Below are 25,822 nucleotides of genomic sequence, written 5' to 3' on the forward strand. Positions count from 1 at the left end.
AATTGTGAGACAAGATAAACGAAATTGAGTCTACAATAAATTTACGTAATCTGTCTGACATAATGTCAGTGCTATTTAATTGATGTTCTATTACTGCGATCCCTTTATTATGGGGAATATTGGAATATAATGAACTTACATCACATGTAACAAAAAAATATGAACTCTTCCACTTAATCTTAGCCATGGAGTTTAGAAACGCAGTAGTGTCTCTGATATGTGACCGTAATGAAACAGCATGTGGTTGTAAAAAAAAGTCTACAAAATCTGATAAATTAGCAGTGAGGGACCCAACACCAGAAATAATAGGTCTGCCCGGGGGAGTGATCAGTGATTTGTGTATTTTAGGGAGGTGATAATAAGTGGGTGTGATGGGGTGTGAGGGAATTAAATAACTAGTTTCTTCTTTCGATAAAGCCCCATCGTTAAATGCATCTTGTATCATTGAGGTGAGTGCCGATAAATAGACTTTGGTAGGATTGCCTGTTAATTTAACATAGAGATTACTGTCACCTAATTGTCTGTCGGCCTCTAAAAGATAATCTACTGTATTTTGAATGACAATACTCCCTCCCTTGTCAGCCGGCTTGATGACAAGGGAGGGATTTCTCATCAGTTTCTGTAGTGAGTTTTTTTCTCGAATATGCAGATTCTGTTTGTACTTGGCTACCTTAGCTTCCCTGATACAAATATCGTTGAAGTCATCGAGGGTTTTCCTATAGAATATATCAATTTGGGGACTTCTATATTGCAGAGGAAAAACTGAGACCTATTTTTAAATCTATTAATTCGTTCGTTGGATCTTGCCACACTATATAGTGGTAACGGACATGGCAAGGCATCACTCTCTAATTGTAGTGACTCAAGTAATTCAACGGCACCTGCATCTTGATCGTCTAATACAATGGGTGGAATAAAGGTTAGGTGAGATGTGACTGTCTACAATAGAGATAGCCACATCCAAAAAATGAATATCAGATGTACTAAAGGAGAAGGTAAACTTCACTGGACTGGTAGTGGAATTATGTAAATCAAGGTGTCTAACCAAATCACAACTGTCTTCACGCTAGAAGACAAGTAAGTCCCATTGGTCCCCCTGTTTTACTCCATACCGAAGATACATTAGTCACTTAATGACCCCCCGGGTAGACCCATAATTGCTGCCCATGGTAGTCTTACACAACCTCTGTCAGTATATCTAGATGCGATATTACAACCGTATATAAGAAACCATCCGAGATATTTGCTTGACACAACTTCACTTTTAGTGAAATTATTAGCTCTTCCAAGATTAACCCCCGATGTTACCATGTTTTCAATCGATGTAGTCAGCCTATATACCGTCATTCCTCATGACTTGGGTCTGACGGCGGTAGGACGGTTTTTGAATTGCCAGATGGCCTATGATGGTCCTGATATTTCTTTCTTAGTGGATTTTCTTCAATTTATTTTGACTAGGAATTTTTTTCTTTACAACGGGGCATTCTATCTGCAATTGATTGGGTGTGCTATGGGGGCGGCGGTAGCCCCCTCATATGCAAACATTTTCATGTTCGATGTCGAACAGGTGACATTTTTTTCAGACCCCTCAATTGCAGATAGAATCCTCTTTTTCTGCCGCTATATTGATGACTTACTTGTCTTCTGGCGTGGGGACAGTTGTGATTTGGTTAGACACCTTGATTTACATAATTCCAGTACCAGTCCAGTGAAGTTTACCTTCTCCTTTAGTACATCTGATATTAATTTTTTGGATGTGGCTATCTCTATTGTAGACGGTCACATCTCAACTAACCTTTATTCCAAGCCTACTGACAGAAACAATTTACTTGTTGCTAACAGTTGCCATCCTGTATCCCTAATTAAAGGGTTACCTTACTCACAGTTTATTCGAGTGAGGTGTATAACCTCAGACATTAAGCAAGCAGAAACCCAGATTAATGTATTATTAGAGAAGTCTTTGAAACGTGGTTATGATTTCGCTCAGCTTCAACAAACCAAACTTAAAGTATTAAACATTGACAGAATGTCTTTACTACAACCTAACCTTAAACCTAAGAAAACCATCCTGCCTTGGGTCACCCAATATACATCAGCCAGTCCGAGTATTAACAAAGTAGCTAAACGTTTATGGCCGATTATCAAATCAGATCAGGATTGCGGCCTCTTTGATACGCAATTGATGTCGTGTTACAAGCGAGGTCGTAATATCCGCAATATCTTAGTTAAAGCAGATATCACGGAGCCAGCCCCAAGTATTTATCGTAGTAAAGCAGGCTGCATCAGATGCACTTGTGTGACCTGCAAGTATTTGATCCCAGGCGATACTTTTTACCACCCGCATACTGGGAAGATGCTATACATTAAATATAGACTCACTTGCAATTCAACATTTACTGTTTACCAGATCATCTGCCCGTGCGGCCTGTCCTATATAGGGAAGATAGAAGGTCCCTTTAAGGAACGGATGGCCGCACATCGTTCTGCCATTAAAGCTGCATTGTCCTCGGGAAGAAGTGATCAGCCTGTCACGAGACATTTCGCTAATGCTGCACACAATCTCACCACTCTGAAGTATAGAATGATTGATCACATTCCTCATTGTATACGTGGGGGCAATCGCGGTCTCAAATTATTACAATGCGAGGCACGTTGGATTTTCCGCCTGGGGACATTGGCCCCCAAGGGCTTAAATGAACATTCAGGTATTAGCGTATTGGCCTCTCACGGTTGATCAACATTTGTGTTTTTGACACATTTTGTGTCCTTTTCTATTTTTGGGTATCTTTATTGCATATTGTCTAACTCATTGTATTATTATCTTGACTATGCTCTATTTTGGGTCTACATTGTATACCTTTTTTGCAAGTGCTCAGGTATGGCAAACATATATATTGCTGGTCTTTTTATTGTGCTGCTCGCTATCATCTGGGTGGCACCGGCTGCGTTATATTATTGCTACTGTATTTTCTTTAGCCAGGTTCACTGTTGCAGCGCTTTGTTGGTGTTGCATTACGATCTCATTATATTCCCAGGAATCAGTTTTACAATGATTGCATCGGTGTGCACTGTTTCTTTACTGATTTGTTGTGGTATCTCTATGGTTCCGGGCTGTATGTCACGTGTCATCGGACGCTGCCTCCCAGCGCGTCATGATGTCACTTTCTATGCGCGGCCGCCGGGTGTGCAGTCCTGTTGCGGCATTTGGCGCCACACTAGATAATACTTTTATTTAAGGTAAGATCTTTGTATTGTCTGTTATTACCTGATAAAAATGCCATCTTAATAAAGGGCATTGAAACGTTGTAGTCCATTTGCTACCAGCGTGAAAATATTTGTAGTGCCGCACCACCTGCATGCTATATATATATATATATATATATATATATATATACATATACCTTTCTTATAAAAAGAGGTTAATAAAGTATAACATCTGCTGGTTGTAAAAACACACATTAAAATATCCATTTCACATTCAAAGCATAGATAAACAATGTAATGTATAAGTCTTTTTTGTCTCAAGAAACAGATGGTAGGCTGATGTTTGTAATAGGTAGCAGAAAGCTGTCAGGTTAGATAGATAGTTACAATAGCCAGTTTCTTAATAGCAGAAAGCAATGACCTGAGTTATTTTTACATAGTCAGTTAGTTGTTATAGGTCAGTTATATTAATGTGAAAATCATGATCTTTAATAAATATCTTAGTAGTATTAGTAAGAAAAAGTTAATTTACCACATCCTTTGTCAGAGTTAATAATATGTCTTAGCAATCAGGTACTCCTGCCCACTGTAGCAGTAGTTGGAGAAAAGATAACCCACATTCTTTCCTAAAGTTTCCTCAGGACTGTGGTTATTTACCAGCTGGTACCTATAGTTGTAAAGAAACACATTTGCTGCCACCACAAACATCTCAGTGTTTTATGATTGTCTAGCCTACAGTAAGTTAATAAGAAAAACTTTACCTCTGGCACATCTCGTTGAGATGCCCTGTATTAATTCAGATCTGTCATATGCTTTAGAATAGACGTGAATTGTCACAGGCAAGCAGACACTAGAGAACTGCAGTCTGGGAATGCAGTTGTTAAAGATTATCAAAGTATATTTAGTGAAACCTTACCTCCACCACATTCAGTCCAACTATCAGAACCGAAAACACTAAAGCTGGGTACACACTAGACAATATTCTCCATTAGCAATATCATTGAATGTTTTCCTTTGAACTTCCCAGAGTTACGGAAAAACAATATTGAGCATACACACAGAGTGATTTTTACAAATTACCAATGGTATGCAGAGGTCATCTGATACAAGGGTTTTTCAGCTAGTGAGTAGGAATTTCATGGGGGTCATACATCGTTCATCGTTCTTAGGCCCTCAGTCCGAGTTGTTCGCTCGCTAGCTGCTTTTAGCAGCAGTACAAATGCTAGGCCGCCGCCCTCTGGGAGTGTATCTTAGCTTAGCAGAAGTGCGACCGAAAGGATCGTAGAATGGCATCTACATTTTATCAAGCAGTTTCTGAGTAGCTGCAGACCTACTCCTTCCTTGCGATCACTTCAGACTATATAGTTCCTGTTTTGACGTCACAAACATGCCCTGCGTTCGGCCAGCCACTCCCCCGTTTTCCCAGGCACGCCTGCATTTGTATCCGAAATGCCTGTGTTTTTTCACTCACTCCCCGAAAACGGTCGGTTACTACCCAGAAACACCCACTTCCTGTCAATCACTCAGTGGTCAGCAGTGCGACTGAAAAGTGTCGCTAGACCTTGTGTGAAACTGCATAGTATTGTGTGAAAGTACATCGCTCATGCGCACTGCGCACCATATGCATGCGCAAAAGTGCCACTTTTTTACCTAATCGCTGCGCTGCGAATGAAAGCAGCTAGCGATCAACTCGGAATGACCACCTTAGTGTACACACTGGACAATATGCACCTTATCGTTAATGACATAGCCAAAATTAACCTGCATGTACATACAACAGAAGACCTCACTATCTACCAGCAGTAGTGAGCATGGTTTACAAAATAGTGCATACACAATGGACGACATTACAAACAATATTGCTCAGAAGGGTCAAAATTAATGACATTGTTTAAAATATTGCCTAGCGTGTACCCAGCTTAACTAAAACTTGTTAGTTGTCAAAAGACTTATGAGTTAACATTTGCATTCATTTTTCCTATGCCTTTTGTGTTGTACATGGTTATAGCACAATTTCAAAACAAAATGTCGTTACTACTACAGGTGGGAGACAGCCAATTGACCGCCTGTCGGGATCCCGGTGATCAGGATGCCAGAATCCTGACACCTGCTGAAATACCGATGGTTGGAGTCCTGACAGCTGGCTGGTTACCCCTCTTGGGTGGTGGTTCACCAAGAGGGGAATAGAAACCAGGTCACCACCAGGCCTGAAATGTGGCAAGCGCATAGAGCCCACGAGGGGACATGCTGTGCTCACCACCAGGATCCTGGCTGTCGGCCTCCCAGCATTGGTTGCCTGACTGCCGGTATCCCAACTTCCGGGATCTCATACTGATCCCCTCACGGAACACCTATGACAGGTGCACAAGTAGTAAGATCTACTTTATACAATCCAGCTAACCTACCGTACCAAGTAGTAGTCATAAAATAGCAAAGTCCATTTGACAGGACATAATGAAGATACCAAAGTAGTAATCACAATCATAAATCAAATTAAACCTGTTGCCCTACATACATTTTAACCTGTAGTGGCACAATTGTGTCATGGACTGATCCCTGTAGGTACACTGCTATGTCCCAGAGTTTACAGTACATACTACAGGATATTGCATTTTTACTAATATTAATACAACATAATGCAGGAAGAATAATATAGATTTGTTCAGCTTCAGTATTGTCTTGTTAAAATGGACAATTTTTCCGGGTGGCCTGCAGCCAAAAATTGTATTTTTATTACAGTTAAAACGTTAATACATAGGTTTGTATCCAGGTGTGAAATACCTAATGCAATTTTATCAAACCAGGAAACACATTTCAAATAGGATGTTTTGTGAAGACACATACATTATGGACTTGTTGTAGTGGACAGTTTTTTTCTGGGTGGCCTGAATCTTATACTGAAACTAATAATATTATTTCTATTGGAACTAAAAAGTTCATAAAAAAGCTATTGTCCAGGTGTGGAATACCTGATGCGATTTCATCAGACCAGGAAGCACATTAAATTAGATGGTTTTTACAAAGATATGTTCACTTTAGTTATCCAAATACAATTATATAAAGCCTAAGCTCAACAGTCAAATTGGAAGTTGGAATGATACAATGTTTTTGTATTAAAGAACAAACTGACAGAATCTGTAAAGACAGAAATGTACACTGTCTCGAATCTCTGCCTCTGATCTGTATGCTGTAAGTAAAATAAGAAATTTCACCTTATGAATTTATTTTATTGAAGATTGTCTGCTAATCTCTACAGTTTAATGAAAGCCAAGGACATTATATTACTCTGAACTATATTATTTTCTTTATCAAACAACTGAAACAAATTCAACAAGCTGTGACAAATATATAAGCATCTCCAATAAGGGAGATGTTTATTATCTCCAGTTGGGAGATCAGTGGTGTGCGGTGAGGTCAGTGGCTGATGAGGCACTACAGCCATAATGTCTGCCGAATCCTGCCGATGATCCCTACCACCACCGAGCCGATGCCCACTACTGCCTCTAAGTGGATGCCCGCTGCCACCACCAATGGCTTACAAACTCACCCACCATCAACTGACCCAGACCTCTGTCACTAATTTGCATCTCAGTCCAATGCCACCAATGCCCGCTGCCTGCCTGCTCATCATACTTGTGATATATTGTACATTTTTATAGAAAAAAAAAATTAGTGTTTGGTACTGGGAAGGGAGTGGGAGGAGGACATGAATGCAAGTTTGTTGTCCAGGGCTTCATTAACTTAATGGAGAAGGGTCTGAATGGGTTAAAAAAAATGAAAAAATGCGTGAGGTCCCATCTCCTAAGTATAACCAGCCTTGGGCTCTTTGAGCCAGTCCTGGTTGTTTAAATATTGGGGAAAAAATTGGACAGGGGTTCCCCGTAGTAAGACAACCTGCGCCGGGCACTTAGTGCAGTCCTGGTTCCAAAAATATAGGGGACAAAAGATGTAGGGGTCCCCCATATTTTTAAAACCAGCACTGGGCTTCACTAGCCAGGGACATAATGCCACAGCCGGTGGACACATTTATGTAGGTCCCTGCGGCCATGGCATTACCCCCCCAACTAGTCACCCCCGAACAGGGTTCCCTGGAATAGTGGGGACCCCTTAAATCAAGGGATCCCCCCTCCAGGCACCCAAGGGCCAGTGTTGAAGCCCGAGGCTGTCCCCAGCACCCTTGGGCGGTGAGTGCTGGGCTGATAGCCATGTGTGTAAAAAAATATATTGTTTTTTTGTTGTGGAACTACAAGGCCCAGCAAGCCAACCCCGCTTGCTGGTACTTGGAGAACCTCAAGTACTAGCATGCGGGGAAATAATGGGCCTGCTGGTACCTGTAGTTCTACAACAACAAAAATACCCAAATAAAAACACAACTCACACACCGTGAAAGTAAAAATTTATTAAAACACACTTACACACTCACACATACTTACCTACATCCCACGCCGATCACGCCCACTTGTCCATGTAGAATCCAATAGGGGTACCTGTAAAAATGAGAAAGAGAGATTACTTACCTACAGTACATCCCACGCCAATCACATCCACTTGTCCAGTAGAATCCAATAGGGTTACCTGTAAGAATGATAATAAATACTTACAAATCTACAGGAGGGGGAAAGGGGAAAGGGGGGAGAGAGAGAGAGAGAGAGAGAGAGAGAGAGAGAGAGAGAGATGAACTAACCTGCTGCTGGCTGTGAGCAGGAGGATGGAGCCGGCGGATGAGGATGGGGGAGAGCCGCATGCACTGCAGGGCCATTGTTGCTGGCTGTGAGCAGGAGGACGGAGCCAGCAGAGGAGGACGGGGGAGAGCCGCACGCACTGCCGGGCCACCGCTGCTGGCTGTGAGTGGGAGCACTGGATCCGCTGTCCAATCACAGGTGCCTCGCTGACATAGGGGTGGTTTCCCTGTTAGCGAGGCACTAGTTTAAGTGCTGCTTTCCTCATCTTTTTTAATGGGCTTTTACAGCCCAGTGCTTGGCCCCACCCCCGCTCTGTCCCCGTTTCCATTATGTATGGGAGGCACTGCTATCAGTGCCTCCCAAAGTAATTTAAGCCAGGGAAATTATTAGAATTAAATAAAGAAGATACTTATGACACAGAATATGTGTCATAAGTATCTTCTTTGTATTATTTTAATAATTAATCACAGGGGAGGCACTGCCTCCCCTGCCTCCCTTGACTGCATTTCCCTGTGGGAGATATGGTTATAAAATATTTTTTCTAATCAGAAGAGCTTTCTAATTGGGGAGCAAGTTCTTAAAAAATGCTCCTCATGGCTTCAACAGTTGAGTTGTGAAAGTGAAAGAAAATAATTACCCTCTTGTATTCCATTTCATTGCAAGAAGGTAGTTCTTGAATTATCAGTTTATAAGCAGAAGTCAGTATATATAGTTTGATTTGCTGCCACTGATTGATTGTTGAACTAAAATGGATTCTACGTGGGTGCTGGTTTCTAGTTCACTTTTTTTCACTAAAAAATATCCACAAACAATACTAGATGAGGCACTTACTAAAACCAGACTCCTTGAGAGGGACAGTCTACTTTCATATAAAAAGAAAAATGAGAAACAGGAATCCGTCTCTTTCATAACCACCTACAGCACTCACGAACAAGACATCAGAACTTCATTGAAGTCCCATTGGGACATTTTACTAATGGACCCGATCCTTAAGAATATCCTCCCTCCGCAACCAGAACTCATATTTCGAAAATCAAAAAATTTGAAAGATATTCTCGCACCAAGCATGTTGCGAGAACTACCACCAGATATTAACCACTGCTCCCTTCCAAAGTGTACTGGAGCATACAAGTGTGGACACTGCAACGTCTGCCGATTTTTGAATCCTAACAGAAGGACCTTCAGCGACACGGAAAACACTCAGGAGTTTAAAATTAAAGCATTTATGAATTGCAATAGCACATCAGTTATCTACCTGTTGGAATGCACCTGCCATAAAAAGTACGTGGGAAAAACGAAAAGGACATTGAAGATCAGAATACAGGAGCATATACGCAGCATTAAAAACAAATTGGAGACCCATCTAATATACAGACACTTTAAACTTGAGCATAATTCCAACCCAGAAGAACTCTCCTTTAAGGCGATAGAACATGTCACAAGCAACGACAGAGGCGGCGACCTAGCCAAGAAACTATCCCAGAGGGAGATGTATTGGATATTCCAATTGAAAACCACTCATCCCATGGGTTTTAATGAAGGCTACGAGATTGCACCGTTCCTGTGAAGAAAAAAAGACTCCGCTGGCTATATATTCTGGTTTTTATACTTCACTATTTATACGCACTTGGCACTTTAAATTTAATATGTTATAACACCACTTATAATTAGTATGTCAATATATCAAATAAACAGCAGTCTACTGTGTTCATTGAGTCGCCGCACCAAAAGATACAGTCATACCACACTGGCGGACGCCCAATCTCGCCCGATCTTGGAAGCTAAGCAGTGTAGGGCCTAACCAGTACCAAATGGGGAACCATTTGTGAAGATTGGGTACTGTACATAGTGGGTAACGGCAGGCTAGAAATAATCTCTGCAATATTGACACACTGGGCGCGTCCATCACACACATTAGATATTACGGTTAAAATATTTCACAGTCTGTCAACTATGCACTAACTTATCATGCACTAACTTAACACACAACACTTATTATTACATATGACAGACGCAACTAATATTCCACCTATTAATTTGTCCACTGGATTTATTCCTAGCACCACACGTATGACGGACTCCCCATACATATTCCCATAGGCACTATTTGTTGGCACTTATATCATAATCACATTATCTTGGATCCTGGTGACGAGTCACCAAAGAAATTATTATTATCTACGTTTTGACTATATCATATCTTAAAAACTCCGGGCATTCAATCACTCACTTCTCCTTACAGCAGTTTATTTATTTATGTATCTTTTAATTATTATGGTTATCTGGACAAAGAAGATTATACAGTACCAGTGCATGTTATAATTAAGATATAAATCTCTCCATTCTTATAAGACATCAGTATTATATAAAGCTTACATTGTTTTTCAGTTAACAAAGAACGCAGGCTCTAATCTCTGTTTTTATTTATATATTTTATTATGTATGGTTCCTATGGAGACCGTGGTTATCCTCATAAAAAATGTGTCTGCAGCTGTAACAAACTCAATGAAAATGGCCGCCGCAATGAGTGACAGCCTCCCCTTCCAATGAAGCAAAGGAAGCAGCAGAGTGTAATCCACATAGGAAGTGGGGCAGCTTCCACTAGAAGTAAAGGACGGAAGTGGGGAACATTCAGCGCGCTTGTGAAAACATCCGATACCGGAAGAGCGGCCTGACGTGCATGCGCACATCGTCTCTGCGGACGCCAGAAGCTGGGCGGAAATGACGCGGGACGCGTCCTGGACCCTTCAGACCGATAATACAGCTTTCCAAGACTCGTTTCTTGTACAAAATGACATTATGGGACACACTTCCACTGCCTCCTCAGCACACTTATGTTTATATTGAGAATTGTGTAGCATTATGCCTTTTAGATTCTTAACAGGAAGTGATGTCATAATTACCTATGATCACATGATACCAGCTATAAATACTACCCTTGTTCATTAGCACCCTACCCCTTGATGAAGTCTGATGGACGAAACGCGTTGGGTGTACCTCTAAACTGACCCTCCATTTTAAAAGATAAGCATTCTGTTTTTTATCTTTTTAGAATATTGATATTTTTTATTCTGATATTTTGTGTATCCGTTTTTAAAAATCTTTTTGATGTATTCTTAAATATTACCCTATGCTTGTAAACTTTTATGCTACCCTTTTCTTTTATAAATTAAATTGAATTTTATAATTTTATCTGAACGTATTCAGCCACTTCTTCATATCTTATCTAAAAACAATTAGACACCATTGGTCGCTGGCGCCCCCATCCCCTTGTTTTTTCACCTTAAATTATAGACAGCGTATCACTGCCTAAACTGCTTGGGGGCTAGCTGACACCTTATACTTATAAAGGAGTGTCTACGGTTGGGTCTATTGTTATAACCCTATATATAATCTACCTACACAATCCTGTGGCGCCGTACTACCACTATTTCATCATATATATATATATATATATAGAGATGGTAATGATGTCCGGCACTCCGATAATAGGAGGTTGTAAGTGCTGCGGTGCCTTCCGTGAGGGAATGGTATCCCACTAGATAATTCCAAAGATCAAATAGGCGGCACTCAGCAGACTGGATACAAAGTGAAATTTATTCAGCAACCGACATGTTTCGGAGTTACCTCCGTCCTCAGGGCAGTAATAACAATAGTGCAAAAACCCTCTTGTTTAAAAACCCCACCAAAATCAAAATTAAAGGCTCTCATGACACTCACCTGCTCCACCACACGTCCACGATGCCGCTCTCCCGGTGCGCTGCCGCGACTCACGGGTGACGTCATCATGGCGCGCCGTGTCGCAGGGAGCATCCATGGAAACCAGGACGTCAAGCCATTGCGTCCATAGAGCCGCCTGCTGTTACTGGCTGTAAACAATAAAAGTGATACATAAATAAAACAAAATCAACAACATTCTTTAAAAAGACAGACACTGACAATATTAGCACGTTTATCCCTTCATAATAACTGTAGTCCCACGTTTAAGGAGACAAAAAGGTGATGTTATACAAAAGTACATACTAGTGGAGTCATGCATGGAAATTACTACACCATTAGCATGGTTACATAAAACATTGCAAGCCCAGATTCTCATTGAGGCCCTTAGGGGAAATGGTACCCAAAGTGAATATCCATCTGGATTCTTTCTGCATAAGGGCCCTGTTTCTGTCACCCCCCCTAATAGACTTAGGTACATGGTCTATCAGTATAGCCCTGATAGACGCCACATTATGTTTAGCCACTAGACAGTGGCGAGCAAAAGGCTGCTCACTCTGCCCCTTCTCATACGCCTTCTTAATGGCACTACGGTGTAGGGCCATGCGTTCCCTAAATTGGCGGATTGTTTTGCCAATATATGCCATCCCACACGGGCAGCTCAGTAGATAAACTACATATGTGCTGGTGCACGTGAGCCTGTGTTGTATTTTTATTTTACGACCAGTGTGTGGATGGTTGAATGTGGGACCTGACAAAAGGGTGTTACATGTTGCACAGCCCAAGCAACGATAGCAACCTAATTTTTGTCTCAGAAAATGAGACTCCTTGAGCTTGGTAAGTTCAGTGACATCAAGCTTCATAACCAAGTCCCCTATATTTTTACCACGGGTGTAGCAAGGCATGATACGTGTCTCTGCTAAGGATGACATGTTTTGATCTGACTGAATGATAGGCCACATCTGTTTGGCCTTTCGTGTCACTCTCTTACTAGCTGTGGTATGGGTATTCACCCAGGTTAGTCTGTTGTGGTTATCAGGTGCTTTTAAGGGTTGTAGAGTGTGCTCTCGTGGTATGTTTAGAACTTTGGCCTTAACCGCCTGTAGCTGCCGCAGTGGATAACCTCTGTGTGCAAATTTGGACAGCATGTTATCTAATGCAACCACAGTCTCTTGGGGATCTGACGTGATCCGTCTAACGCGTAGAAACTGAGAATACGGTAACCCGTGTTTGAGCGCTAATGGATGGAAACTTTGATGACTAAGGAGCGTGTTACGGTCCGTGGGTTTAATGTAGATGGCCGTGGTTATCCTATCGTTAGAACGAGATATGAGGACATCAAGATAATTAATACTGGCCTCATCAATAACATATGTGTATTTAACCACATGTGATGTCAAATTATGGCTCTCCCACAGGTCCACTAACTCCTCCTTAGTACCACCCCAGAAGACAATTAAGTCGTCTATATACCGCTTATAATATATCAGGTGTTGCGTAACTGCTGAGTTTAAATGGAACATCTGTCGTTCCACCTGATACATAAAGGCATTGGCGTACGATGGGGCCACAGCCGACCCCATCGCACAGCCAGACTGCTGTAAATAGAAAATTCCATTAAAAACAAAGTAATTGCGACTTAATACCATCAATAACAGTTTCAAAAACACTCCAAGGTCAGGGCCTTTATACAATTCATTGTCCTGCAGTAGCAGACGCACTGCCTCTACACCCGCATCATGTGGGATGCAAGTATAGAGACTAGTGACGTCTGCACTGCAGAGCAAGGTATGTGGTGGTAGACTGCCTAGGTTCTGCATCTGTATCAGTAGTGCCGTAGTGTCCTTCAAGTAGGACGGGATGGCCTGGACGCATGGGTTTAAGTAAGCATCCAAAAATACTGATACCGGGTGGTACAGTGAACCTCGTGCCGACACTATGGGACGGCCTGGAGGATCCTCTAACGACTTATGCACCTTCGGGACCGTGTAAAATAAAGGTACTCTGGGGTAATCAACCAAAAGTGCCTGCTTGACTTCAACTGGAATGAGATCCAGATCACAAACCCCCTGTAAATAATGATCTAATTCATTTTTATATTCAACAGTAGGGTCCCTTGTAAGCTTAGTATAAGTGGCCGTATCACCAAGCTGACGGTCACATTCTTTAATGTAAGCCGTTAAATCCTGGACCACTATGGCTCCCCCTTTATCAGCTTTGCGGACTACTATGTCCGTACGATCGGCTAGACCTTTGAGAGTCCTATGCTCTGCCCTAGATAAATTACTAAAAGTGGTGTTATTAGGGAGAGAGCCCTCCCTTTCTACCATCCGAAGGAAGGTTTTAATAGAAGGATTCAACAACAACATTCTTTAAAAAGACAGACACTGACAATATTAGCACGTTTATCCCTTCATAATAACTGTAGTCCCACGTTTAAGGAGACAAAAAGGTGATGTTATACAAAAGTACATACTAGTGGAGTCATGCATGGAAATTACTACACCATTAGCATGGTTACATAAAACATTGCAAGCCCAGATTCTCATTGAGGCCCTTAGGGGAAATGGTACCCAAAGTGAATATCCATCTGGATTCTTTCTGCATAAGGGCCCTGTTTCTGTCACCCCCCCTAATAGACTTAGGTACATGGTCTATCAGTATAGCCCTGATAGACGCCACATTGTCTGACCAGGAATATTGCTTATTAGCCAAAGGTTTGTCTTTTGTGCCAGCCAGAGACCCTGATCCCCTAACTTGGAAAGTGGAAGTCCATCGCCTTGGTCGAACTCTGAGACGCAAGGAGTTCTTTAACTCTCGACCTTCGAATGACTTGGGACAGGCGATACCTCCACAGTTATGTAAAATCATGCCTGGTTCTAGCTTTGACCCCCCCAGCTTGAATCCTTCTATTAAAACCTTCCTTCGGATGGTAGAAAGGGAGGGCTCTCTCCCTAATAACACCACTTTTAGTAATTTATCTAGGGCAGAGCATAGGACTCTCAAAGGTCTAGCCGATCGTACGGACATAGTAGTCCGCAAAGCTGATAAAGGGGGAGCCATAGTGGTCCAGGATTTAACGGCTTACATTAAAGAATGTGACCGTCAGCTTGGTGATACGGCCACTTATACTAAGCTTACAAGGGACCCTACTGTTGAATATAAAAATGAATTAGATCATTATTTACAGGGGGTTTGTGATCTGGATCTCATTCCAGTTGAAGTCAAGCAGGCACTTTTGGTTGATTACCCCAGAGTACCTTTATTTTACACGGTCCCGAAGGTGCATAAGTCGTTAGAGGATCCTCCAGGCCGTCCCATAGTGTCGGCACGAGGTTCACTGTACCACCCGGTATCAGTATTTTTGGATGCTTACTTAAACCCATGCGTCCAGGCCATCCCGTCCTACTTGAAGGACACTACGGCACTACTGATACAGATGCAGAACCTAGGCAGTCTACCACCACATACCTTGCTCTGCAGTGCAGACGTCACTAGTCTCTATACTTGCATCCCACATGATGCGGGTGTAGAGGCAGTGCGTCTGCTACTGCAGGACAATGAATTGTATAAAGGCCCTGACCTTGGAGTGTTTTTGAAACTGTTATTGATGGTATTAAGTCGCAATTACTTTGTTTTTAATGGAATTTTCTATTTACAGCAGTCTGGCTGTGCGATGGGGTCGGCTGTGGCCCCATCGTACGCCAATGCCTTTATGTATCAGGTGGAACGACAGATGTTCCATTTAAACTCAGCAGTTACGCAACACCTGATATATTATAAGCGGTATATAGACGACTTAATTGTCTTCTGGGGTGGTACTAAGGAGGAGTTAGTGGACCTGTGGGAGAGCCATAATTTGACATCACATGTGGTTAAATACACATATGTTATTGATGAGGCCAGTATTAATTATCTTGATGTCCTCATATCTCGTTCTAACGATAGGATAACCACGGCCATCTACATTAAACCCACGGACCGTAACACGCTCCTTAGTCATCAAAGTTTCCATCCATTAGCGCTCAAACACGGGTTACCGTATTCTCAGTTTCTACGCGTTAGACGGATCACGTCAGATCCCCAAGAGACTGTGGTTGCATTAGATAACATGCTGTCCAAATTTGCACACAGAGGTTATCCACTGCGGCAGCTACAGGCGGTTAAGGCCAAAGTTCTAAACATACCACGAGAGCACACTCTACAACCCTTAAAAGCACCTGATAACCACAACAGACTAACCTGGGTGAATACCCATACCACAGCTAGTAAGAGAGTGACACGAAAGGCCAAACAGATGTGGCCTATCATTCAGTCAGATCAAAACATGTCATCCTTAGCAGAGACACGTATCATGCCTTGCTACACCCGTGGTAAAAATATAGGGGACTTGGTTATGAAGCTTGATGTCACTGAACTTACCAAGCTCAAGGAGTCTCATTTTCTGAGACAAAAATTAGGTTGCTATCGTTGCTTGGGCTGTGCAACATGTAACACCCTTTTGTCAGGTCCCACATTCAACCATCCACACACTGGTCGTAAAATAAAAATACAACACAGGCTCACGTGCACCAGCACATATGTAGTTTATCTACTGAGCTGCCCGTGTGGGATGGCATATATTGGCAAAACAATCCGCCAATTTAGGGAACGCATGGCCCTACACCGTAGTGCCATTAAGAAGGCGTATGAGAAGGGGCAGAGTGAGCAGCCTTTTGCTCGCCACTGTCTAGTGGCTAAACATAATGTGGCGTCTATCAGGGCTATACTGATAGACCATGTACCTAAGTCTATTAGGGGGGGTGACAGAAACAGGGCCCTTATGCAGAAAGAATCCAGATGGATATTCACTTTGGGTACCATTTCCCCTAAGGGCCTCAATGAGAATCTGGGCTTGCAATGTTTTATGTAACCATGCTAATGGTGTAGTAATTTCCATGCATGACTCCACTAGTATGTACTTTTGTATAACATCACCTTTTTGTCTCCTTAAACGTGGGACTACAGTTATTATGAAGGGATAAACGTGCTAATATTGTCAGTGTCTGTCTTTTTAAAGAATGTTGTTGATTTTGTTTTATTTATGTATCACTTTTATTGTTTACAGCCAGTAACAGCAGGCGGCTCTATGGACGCAATGGCTTGACGTCCTGGTTTCCATGGATGCTCCCTGCGACACGGCGCGCCATGATGACGTCACCCGTGAGTCGCGGCAGCGCACCGGGAGAGCGGCATCGTGGACGTGTGGTGGAGCAGGTGAGTGTCATGAGAGCCTTTAATTTTGATTTTGGTGGGGTTTTTAAACAAGAGGGTTTTTGCACTATTGTTATTACTGCCCTGAGGACGGAGGTAACTCCGAAACATGTCGGTTGCTGAATAAATTTCACTTTGTATCCAGTCTGCTGAGTGCCGCCTATTTGATCTTTGGAATTATATATATATATATATATATAGGTTAAAGAAAGATTTTGGGGAGTGTACGGTAACTTGGCTATTAATATCCACAAATTCACTTAAATGTCCTTAAATCCTTTAGCTTACTTCTTAGAAGATGGAGATCAAAGTAGCTTTTGGGTAGTTTTCTGATTTAGCTGAAAAAAAAGGATCCTTATACCACAGTACACCCAGAAAGATACATATCAAACTGGTGCTGCCCTATACTGTTCCGTTCTTTATCCAGTTGCCATTTGTCTCCACTGGCAAGGGACTCTATTTAGGGAAGGCAGCTGGTCCCTACAAGGACAGATTGAACCCAACTGGGTTTGAAACTAGTTCTTGAAGTACTGAGTGATTTCAGCACATTTTGGATACTGTAAACTCTCTCTCTTTCTCTCTCTCTATATATATATATATATATACATACTGTACATTGCTATTTATGTATTTTATATTTATACTTTGCTTATAACTGAAATTATTTATGCATATTTTGACTTCCCTAAGGAACAACTGATATAGAGGATGTCACAAACTGAGGGCTGGTGCTGACCAGGGGGAAGCCTCAGTTGTAGGGGCTGAGGTATATGTGTACCTGGGAGGCAGTACAGGGTTCTTGGACATGCAGGGAACCTTTAGAACAAATGCCCGAAGGCGTGACCACGACAACAAGGGAAAGTTCAAAGGTTTTATTAAACACAGTTCAGAGGAATACTGATGACTTGGTACTGGTAATAGGAAACACAGTTCAGAGAAATACTTGGGGTCGATGACGGAACACCGATGGTGACTTGGAATCGATGACGGAACACCGATGGTTACTTTGGGATCAGAGTGCAGCTGATAGGCTGAAAGGTAACATGTGATTAGGAAAACATGGCTGCGCCCATGGTAGCTTTTGGAGGGAAAGATTGTTTGTAACTTGAATGTGAGCTTTAACCATGAAGCTGCCAGAATCACAGTAAAGAGATTTGAGACAATGAGATGCAGCGTGCTGCACACAGACAGTGCAGATGGAATCCAGGCTTGGAACACTGGGACAGTCTCAGGAGGCATTTGGAAGGTAAATACTGATAAGGAATTACCTAGATCGTGACAGCACCCCCTCCTTTAGGATTGGCCCCAGGACACTTCTTATAAGTTCTTTACCTGAACAAATGGAAGGATCTAGATTGAATCCTGATGAACTTGAACTGGCTGGGACCAGAGGAGACTGTACCGGATCTATGGACGAGACCAAATTAAGTCCAGACAACCTTGAACCGGTTGAGACCGGCGGAGACTTTAGACCGACGGATAGGACCGGATTAGATCCGAAGGTATTGGAATCGGCTGGAACCGAAGGAGGCTGATCCGGACAGACGGATGGGACCGGATTGGGTCCTGAAAAGCTTGAACCGGCTGGGACCGGAGGAGTCTACGGATTGACGGTTGAATCAGCTGGAACTGAAGGAGTCTTTGGACCTACGGATGGAACCGGATTGGGTCCAGAGATATCGGAATCGGCTGGAACCGAAGGAATCTTCAGACAGACAGATGGAACCGGATTGAGTCTAAAGACAGTTGAATCAGCTGGAACTGAAGGAGTCAGAATCCGGTTAGAACCGGAATGAGTGGTATCCGAGTGTTCAGTTAGACCATCCTGGACCTGGTCCATGCTGGATGCCAACAGGGTGGTGCTCTCTGAAGACGGCAAACAGGAGTTCATAACTGCATCTGTAGCACAAAAATTTCCATCTGGGAACTTGGCTCTGGATACTTCCCTTGGGACTGAAACTTTGGTGACCCCTCCTGGGGTTGATGAATCAGACACCTCTCTCAGGGTTGTTTTCTCCAGCACCCCTCCTGGGGTTGACAGATCAGAAACTCCTTTTTGAGAAGACTCATATGCCCCTACTAGAGCTTGAACATTGGATACCCCTGCTAGGGCTGTAGACACAGACGCCCCTCCTTGGGCTGTAGACACAGACGCCCCTCCTTGGGCTGAGTAAAGAGCATCATCATTCCAGGAAAGTTCGGACGCTAGGATCTGGTACTGTACCAGATATTTACAGACTGTTCGTGTCCCCTGACGTAGCCGGAGGATATCAGAGGAGGCAGAGGTCACACGACCTGGTTCATCAAAGATGTGCCTGAAAGTTGCCACGAAATCTGCATATGAAGAGAGCAGGGCATCAGACTTCTCCCATATAGGTGATACCCAATCGAGGGCGGAGCCACTGAGGAGGGAGATGATGTAAGCAACCTTGGTGCGGTCAGTTGGGAAACTGCCAGGCTGTAACTCAAAATATATCTCACACTGATTTAGGAAACCCCGACAGGCTTTTGGGGAACAATCAAACTTGGCAGGTGTCGGTAAATGGAGACAAGGAGCAGAAACGGGAATGGTAGGTGGGGATACCACCAAAGGTACTGCAGTCGGCACACTAGAGGCCCCTGAACCACGGAGGGTTACTTGTATTCCATCCGGCCGAGAGGAGAGGTCCTGGAGACAGCGGATCACATGGCCCTGTGCAGTCTCCTGACGTTCAAGGCAGGCTGCAAGTTCTTGCATCGGCCTGGTCGCTTGGACCTGGTCTCCGGCCGGATCCATTAGGTCAGTGCTTACTGTCACAAACTGAGGGCTGGTGCTGACCAGAGGGAAGCCTCAGTTGTAGGGGCTAAGGTATATGTGTACCTGGGGGGCAGTACAGGGTTCTTGGACATGCAGGGAACCTTTAGAACAAATGCCCGAAGGCGTGACCACGACAACAAGGGAAAGTTCAAAGGTTTTATTAAACACAGTTCAGAGGAATACTGATGACTTGGTACTGGTAATAGGAAACACAGTTCAGAGAAATACTTGGGATCGATGACGGAACACCGATGGTGACTTGGAATCGATGACGGAACACCGATGGTTACTTTGGGATCGTTGGTAAGCTTTGAATGAAGCTGGGGTTCGCAGATAGAAATGCACTATTGTACTTAGAAGCACAGGTGAAGCATGAAGTGATGCTGGGGAATGGCTGCTGGGAAGCCGGAGTTCAGACACAGGTGAATCAGGGTAGACTGTAGAGGGTTAATCACTGGAGTGTCGGGTTACACTGCAGAGTATAATCACCAGGGAGTCAGGCTGTACTGCAGAGAAAGTCCATGGGAGAACTGCACACTGGAATCACTGAAGACAATTGAAGCACTGACATCTTTCCACCCCAGGAACAGGATATTTATACCTGCTGGGAAGCAGGGATTGGCTGGCTGATTAACCAGACCAGAGTGCAGCTGCTGTGTAATCAGGCTGAGAGCAGAGTGCAGCTGATAGGCTGAAAGGTAACATGTGATTAGGAAAACATGGCTGCGCCCATGGTAGCTTTTGGAGGGAAAGATTGTTTGTAACTTGAATGTGAGCTTTAACCATGAAGCTGCCAGAATCACAGTAAAGAGATTTGAGACAATGAGATGCAGCGTGCTGCACACAGACAGTGCAGATGGAATCCAGGCTTGGAACACTGGGACAGTCTCAGGAGGCATTTGGAAGGTAAATACTGATAAGGAATTACCTAGATCGTGACAGCACCCCCTCCTTTAGGATTGGCCCCAGGACACTTCTTATAAGTTCTTTACCTGAACAAATGGAAGGATCTAGATTGAATCCTGATGAACTTGAACTGGCTGGGACCAGAGGAGACTGTACCGGATCTATGGACGAGACCAAATTAAGTCCAGACAACCTTGAACCGGTTGAGACCGGCGGAGACTTTAGACCGACGGATAGGACCGGATTAGATCCGAAGGTATTGGAATCGGCTGGAACCGAAGGAGGCTGATCCGGACAGACGGATGGGACCGGATTGGGTCCTGAAAAGCTTGAACCGGCTGGGACCGGAGGAGTCTACGGATTGACGGTTGAATCAGCTGGAACTGAAGGAGTCTTTGGACCTACGGATGGAACCGGATTGGGTCCAGAGATATCGGAATCGGCTGGAACCGAAGGAATCTTCAGACAGACAGATGGAACCGGATTGAGTCTAAAGACAGTTGAATCAGCTGGAACTGAAGGAGTCAGAATCCGGTTAGAACCGGAATGAGTGGTATCCGAGTGTTCAGTTAGACCATCCTGGACCTGGTCCATGCTGGATGCCAACAGGGTGGTGCTCTCTGAAGACGGCAAACAGGAGTTCATAACTGCATCTGTAGCACAAAAATTTCCATCTGGGAACTTGGCTCTGGATACTTCCCTTGGGACTGAAACTTTGGTGACCCCTCCTGGGGTTGATGAATCAGACACCTCTCTCAGGGTTGTTTTCTCCAGCACCCCTCCTGGGGTTGACAGATCAGAAACTCCTTTTTGAGAAGACTCATATGCCCCTACTAGAGCTTGAACATTGGATACCCCTGCTAGGGCTGTAGACACAGACGCCCCTCCTTGGGCTGTAGACACAGACGCCCCTCCTTGGGCTGAGTAAAGAGCATCATCATTCCAGGAAAGTTCAGACGCTAGGATCTGGTACTGTACCAGATATTTACAGACTGTTCGTGTCCCCTGACGTAGCCGGAGGATATCAGAGGAGGCAGAGGTCACACGACCTGGTTCATCAAAGATGTGCCTGAAAGTTGCCACGAAATCTGCATATGAAGAGAGCAGGGCATCAGACTTCTCCCATATAGGTGATACCCAATCGAGGGCGGAGCCACTGAGGAGGGAGATGATGTAAGCAACCTTGGTGCGGTCAGTTGGGAAACTGCCAGGCTGTAACTCAAAATATATCTCACACTGATTTAGGAAACCCCGACAGGCTTTTGGGGAACAATCAAACTTGGCAGGTGTCGGTAAATGGAGACAAGGAGCAGAAACGGGAATGGTAGGTGGGGATACCACCAAAGGTACTGCAGTCGGCACACTAGACGCCCCTGAACCACGGAGGGTTACTTGTATTCCATCCGGCCGAGAGGAGAGGTCCTGGAGACAGCGGATCACATGGCCCTGTGCAGTCTCCTGACGTTCAAGGCAGGCTGCAAGTTCTTGCATCGGCCTGGTCGCTTGGACCTGGTCTCCGGCCGGATCCATTAGGTCAGTGCTTACTGTCACAAACTGAGGGCTGGTGCTGACCAGGGGGAAGCCTCAGTTGTAGGGGCTAAGGTATATGTGTACCTGGGGGGCAGTACAGGGTTCTTGGACATGCAGGGAACCTTTAGAACAAATGCCCGAAGGCGTGACCACGACAACAAGGGAAAGTTCAAAGGTTTTATTAAACACAGTTCAGAGGAATACTGATGACTTGGTACTGGTAATAGGAAACACAGTTCAGAGAAATACTTGGGATCGATGACGGAACACCGATGGTGACTTGGAATCGATGACGGAACACCGATGGTTACTTTGGGATCGTTGGTAAGCTTTGAATGAAGCTGGGGTTCGCAGATAGAAATGCACTATTGTACTTAGAAGCACAGGTGAAGCATGAAGTGATGCTGGGGAATGGCTGCTGGGAAGCCGGAGTTCAGACACAGGTGAATCAGGGTAGACTGTAGAGGGTTAATCACTGGAGTGTCGGGTTACACTGCAGAGTATAATCACCAGGGAGTCAGGCTGTACTGCAGAGAAAGTCCATGGGAGAACTGCACACTGGAATCACTGAAGACAATTGAAGCACTGACATCTTTCCACCCCAGGAACAGGATATTTATACCTGCTGGGAAGCAGGGATTGGCTGGCTGATTAACCAGACCAGAGTGCAGCTGCTGTGTAATCAGGCTGAGAGCAGAGTGCAGCTGATAGGCTGAAAGGTAACATGTGATTAGGAAAACATGGCTGCGCCCATGGTAGCTTTTGGAGGGAAAGATTGTTTGTAACTTGAATGTGAGCTTTAACCATGAAGCTGCCAGAATCACAGTAAAGAGATTTGAGACAATGAGATGCAGCGTGCTGCACACAGACAGTGCAGATGGAATCCAGGCTTGGAATACTGGGACAGTCTCAGGAGGCATTTGGAAGGTAAATACTGATAAGGAATTACCTAGATCGTGACAGAGGAGACTTAGCATATAGTATGGTTATTGTTGATGACATAGTTAATAACACCAGGGCAAGAATATATGTTGTTTTTAACCCTGATTGATTCTTTAAGCATTGGTGTACATTACATTTTAGTGTGCATTAAGCCACTGAAATGGAAATGTATTAAATTATATTATAGTCAACACATATTCTTTTAGGAGGAGTAAGAGAGAACTGCAAAATAAAAGTTAGGTAATCTTCTTTACAGCTAATTTGGGTTCAGAAATGCATGAAAAGGTATCAAGGGGTAATTGTATGATCCATCTTTATGATGGATAAGCAGTATCAGCGCACATTGGGGGTGATTCCGAGTTGTTCGTTCGCTAGCTGCTTTTAGCAGCATTGCACACGCTAAGCCGCCGCCCTCTGGGAGTGTATCTTAGCTTAGCAGAATAGCGAACGAAAGATTAGCAGAATTGCGAATTGAAATTTCTTAGCAGTTTCTGAGTAGCTCCAGACCTACTCACAAATAGTGATCAGTTCAGTCAGTTTCGTTCCTGGTTTGACGTCACACACACGCCCAGCCACTCCCCCATTTCTCCAGACACTCTCGCGTTTTTCCCTGACACGCCTGCATTTTTCCGCACAAACCCAGAAAACGGGCAGTTTCCACCCAGAAACACCCACTTCCTGTCAATCACACTCCGATCACTTCAACTATGGAAAATCTTCATTCGGACGTGAGTAAATCTACTAAGTTTTGAGCTAAAATACTAACCGCATGCGCACTGCTAACCATGCGCATGGGCATTTTTGCCTTAATCGCTCCGTTGCGAAAATCGGCAACGAGTGAACAACTAGGAATGTCCCCCATTGTGTGCTATACTGCTTCTTCCATATGTATGGATGTGCCAGTATGCAGTACATGACAGGGGCGATATGCACCCCTGTCCATATTGGCGCTGCTATCTATAAGATAGCATGCTGATATGCATTGGCAATGTATGGTTCTTGGTTCTGGACTATACAATACATATTTACAATGCACTCCCCCTTTGGACTCTAATGTGTGCAGGCTGGCTTCTTTTTTTATGTACCAGCATTAATATGCTGCCTAGCACCATACTGCTTTTATGAGTGTTCTTTTTTGATAATTTTTTCTATTTTGTGTGGATTTTATATGTTATTTTTTTTGGACAAAATATTGGAGGATTAAACTTTTTTTGCCATGGATACATCCATTAAGTCTGATGACCTCTCACATATCCATTAGGTACTCCAATGTTCTCAATATTCTCACCTTAGGTGCCTCAAATTTATTATCTAATCTCAGGACTATCCTGATTCCTGTTGATTATATTATCTTAAGAGGTTATATTCTCTTGTGCGGATTTCTTTGTATCTATATTTCTTATGCTGAATGTAATTAAAAGTTAAGTTTTAATAAATTTATAAATTTCAAGTGTGCCCCAACACAGAGTTTTTCTTTTCTCTTTCCACATACAAATCTACTTACTGACTCTGGGAGCACCGCCAACTTAATATATTTGCTGATACCCTAGTTCAGGGATCTTTACACGAGTTATTGTTGGTAATACTAAGGGTCCTATAATTTTGTACCAAACCCAATTTTTTCCAACCATTGTACTCCTGTGCGGAACCAAACAAAACCTCTCTGTGGACCTCTCACAAGTGAAATGCTTCATGGATAAGGATGCTTCAAGGATATTGTTTCAGGACACTAATTCATTAGTATTTGATATAGATAGTCCTTCAGAAGTTTACTCTGACCTATTGAAGTTGAAAAAATGCAAAGTAGAATTGAGTCTGCATGGTATGACTTTGTCACAGTATTATAAGTAGAGATGTGCCCCGGAAATTTTTTGGGTTTTGTGTTTTGGTTTTGGATTTAGTTCGGCGGCCGTGTATTGGATTCGAACGCGTTTTGGCAAAACCTCCCTGACAATTTTTTGTCGGATTCGGGTGTGTTTTGGATTCGGATGTTTTTTTTCAAAAACCCCTCAAAAATCATAGAATTTGGGTGTAATTTTGATCCTATAGTATTATAGACCTCACTAACCATAATTTACACTAATTTCCAGTCTATTCTGAACACCTCACACCTCACAATATTATTTTTAGTCCTAAAATTTGCACCGAAGTTGCTGGATGACTAAGCTAAGCGACCCAACTGGGCGGCACAAACACCTGGCCAATCTAGGAGTGGCACTGCAAAGTCAGACAGGATGGCACTTATAAAAATTGGCCCCAAACATCACATAATGCAAAGAAAAGAGAAATAGAGGTGCACTGTGGTCGCTGGATGGCTAAGCTAAGCGACACAAGTGGGCAGCACAAACACCTGGTCCATCTAGGAGTGGCATTGCAGTGTCAGACAGAATGGCACTTAATAAAATTGGCCCCAAACAGCACATAATGCAAAGATAAATTTAAAAAAAGGTGCAAGTTGGAATTGTCCTTGGGCCCTCCCACCCACCCTTATGTTGTATAAACAGGACATGCACACTTTAACAAACACATAATTTCAGCCACAGGGTCTGCCACATGACTGTGGCTGAAATGATTGGTTGGTTTGGGCCACCACCAAAAAAAGAAGCAATCAATCTCTACTTGCTCAAACTGGCTCTACAGAGGCAAGATGTCGACCTCATCATCATCCTCCGATTCCTCACCCCTTTAACTGTGTACATCCCCCTCCTCACAGAGTATTAATTTGTCCCCACTGGAATCCACCATCTCAGGTCCCTGTGTACTTTCTGGAGGTAATTGCTGGTGAATGTCT

The 25,822-nt window shown here is 43.5% G+C and overlaps 1 pseudogene; it reads left to right on the forward strand.

Moving 5' to 3' along the window:
- Window positions 1–9,615: 9,615 nt before the first annotated feature.
- Window positions 9,616–9,734, forward strand: LOC134898464 (5S ribosomal RNA; annotated as a pseudogene).
- The last annotated feature ends 16,088 nt before the right edge of the window (window positions 9,735–25,822 follow it).

This window comes from Pseudophryne corroboree, chromosome 3 (genome assembly GCF_028390025.1).
Source record: "Pseudophryne corroboree isolate aPseCor3 chromosome 3, aPseCor3.hap2, whole genome shotgun sequence".
Taxonomy (NCBI): Eukaryota; Metazoa; Chordata; class Amphibia; order Anura; family Myobatrachidae; genus Pseudophryne; species Pseudophryne corroboree.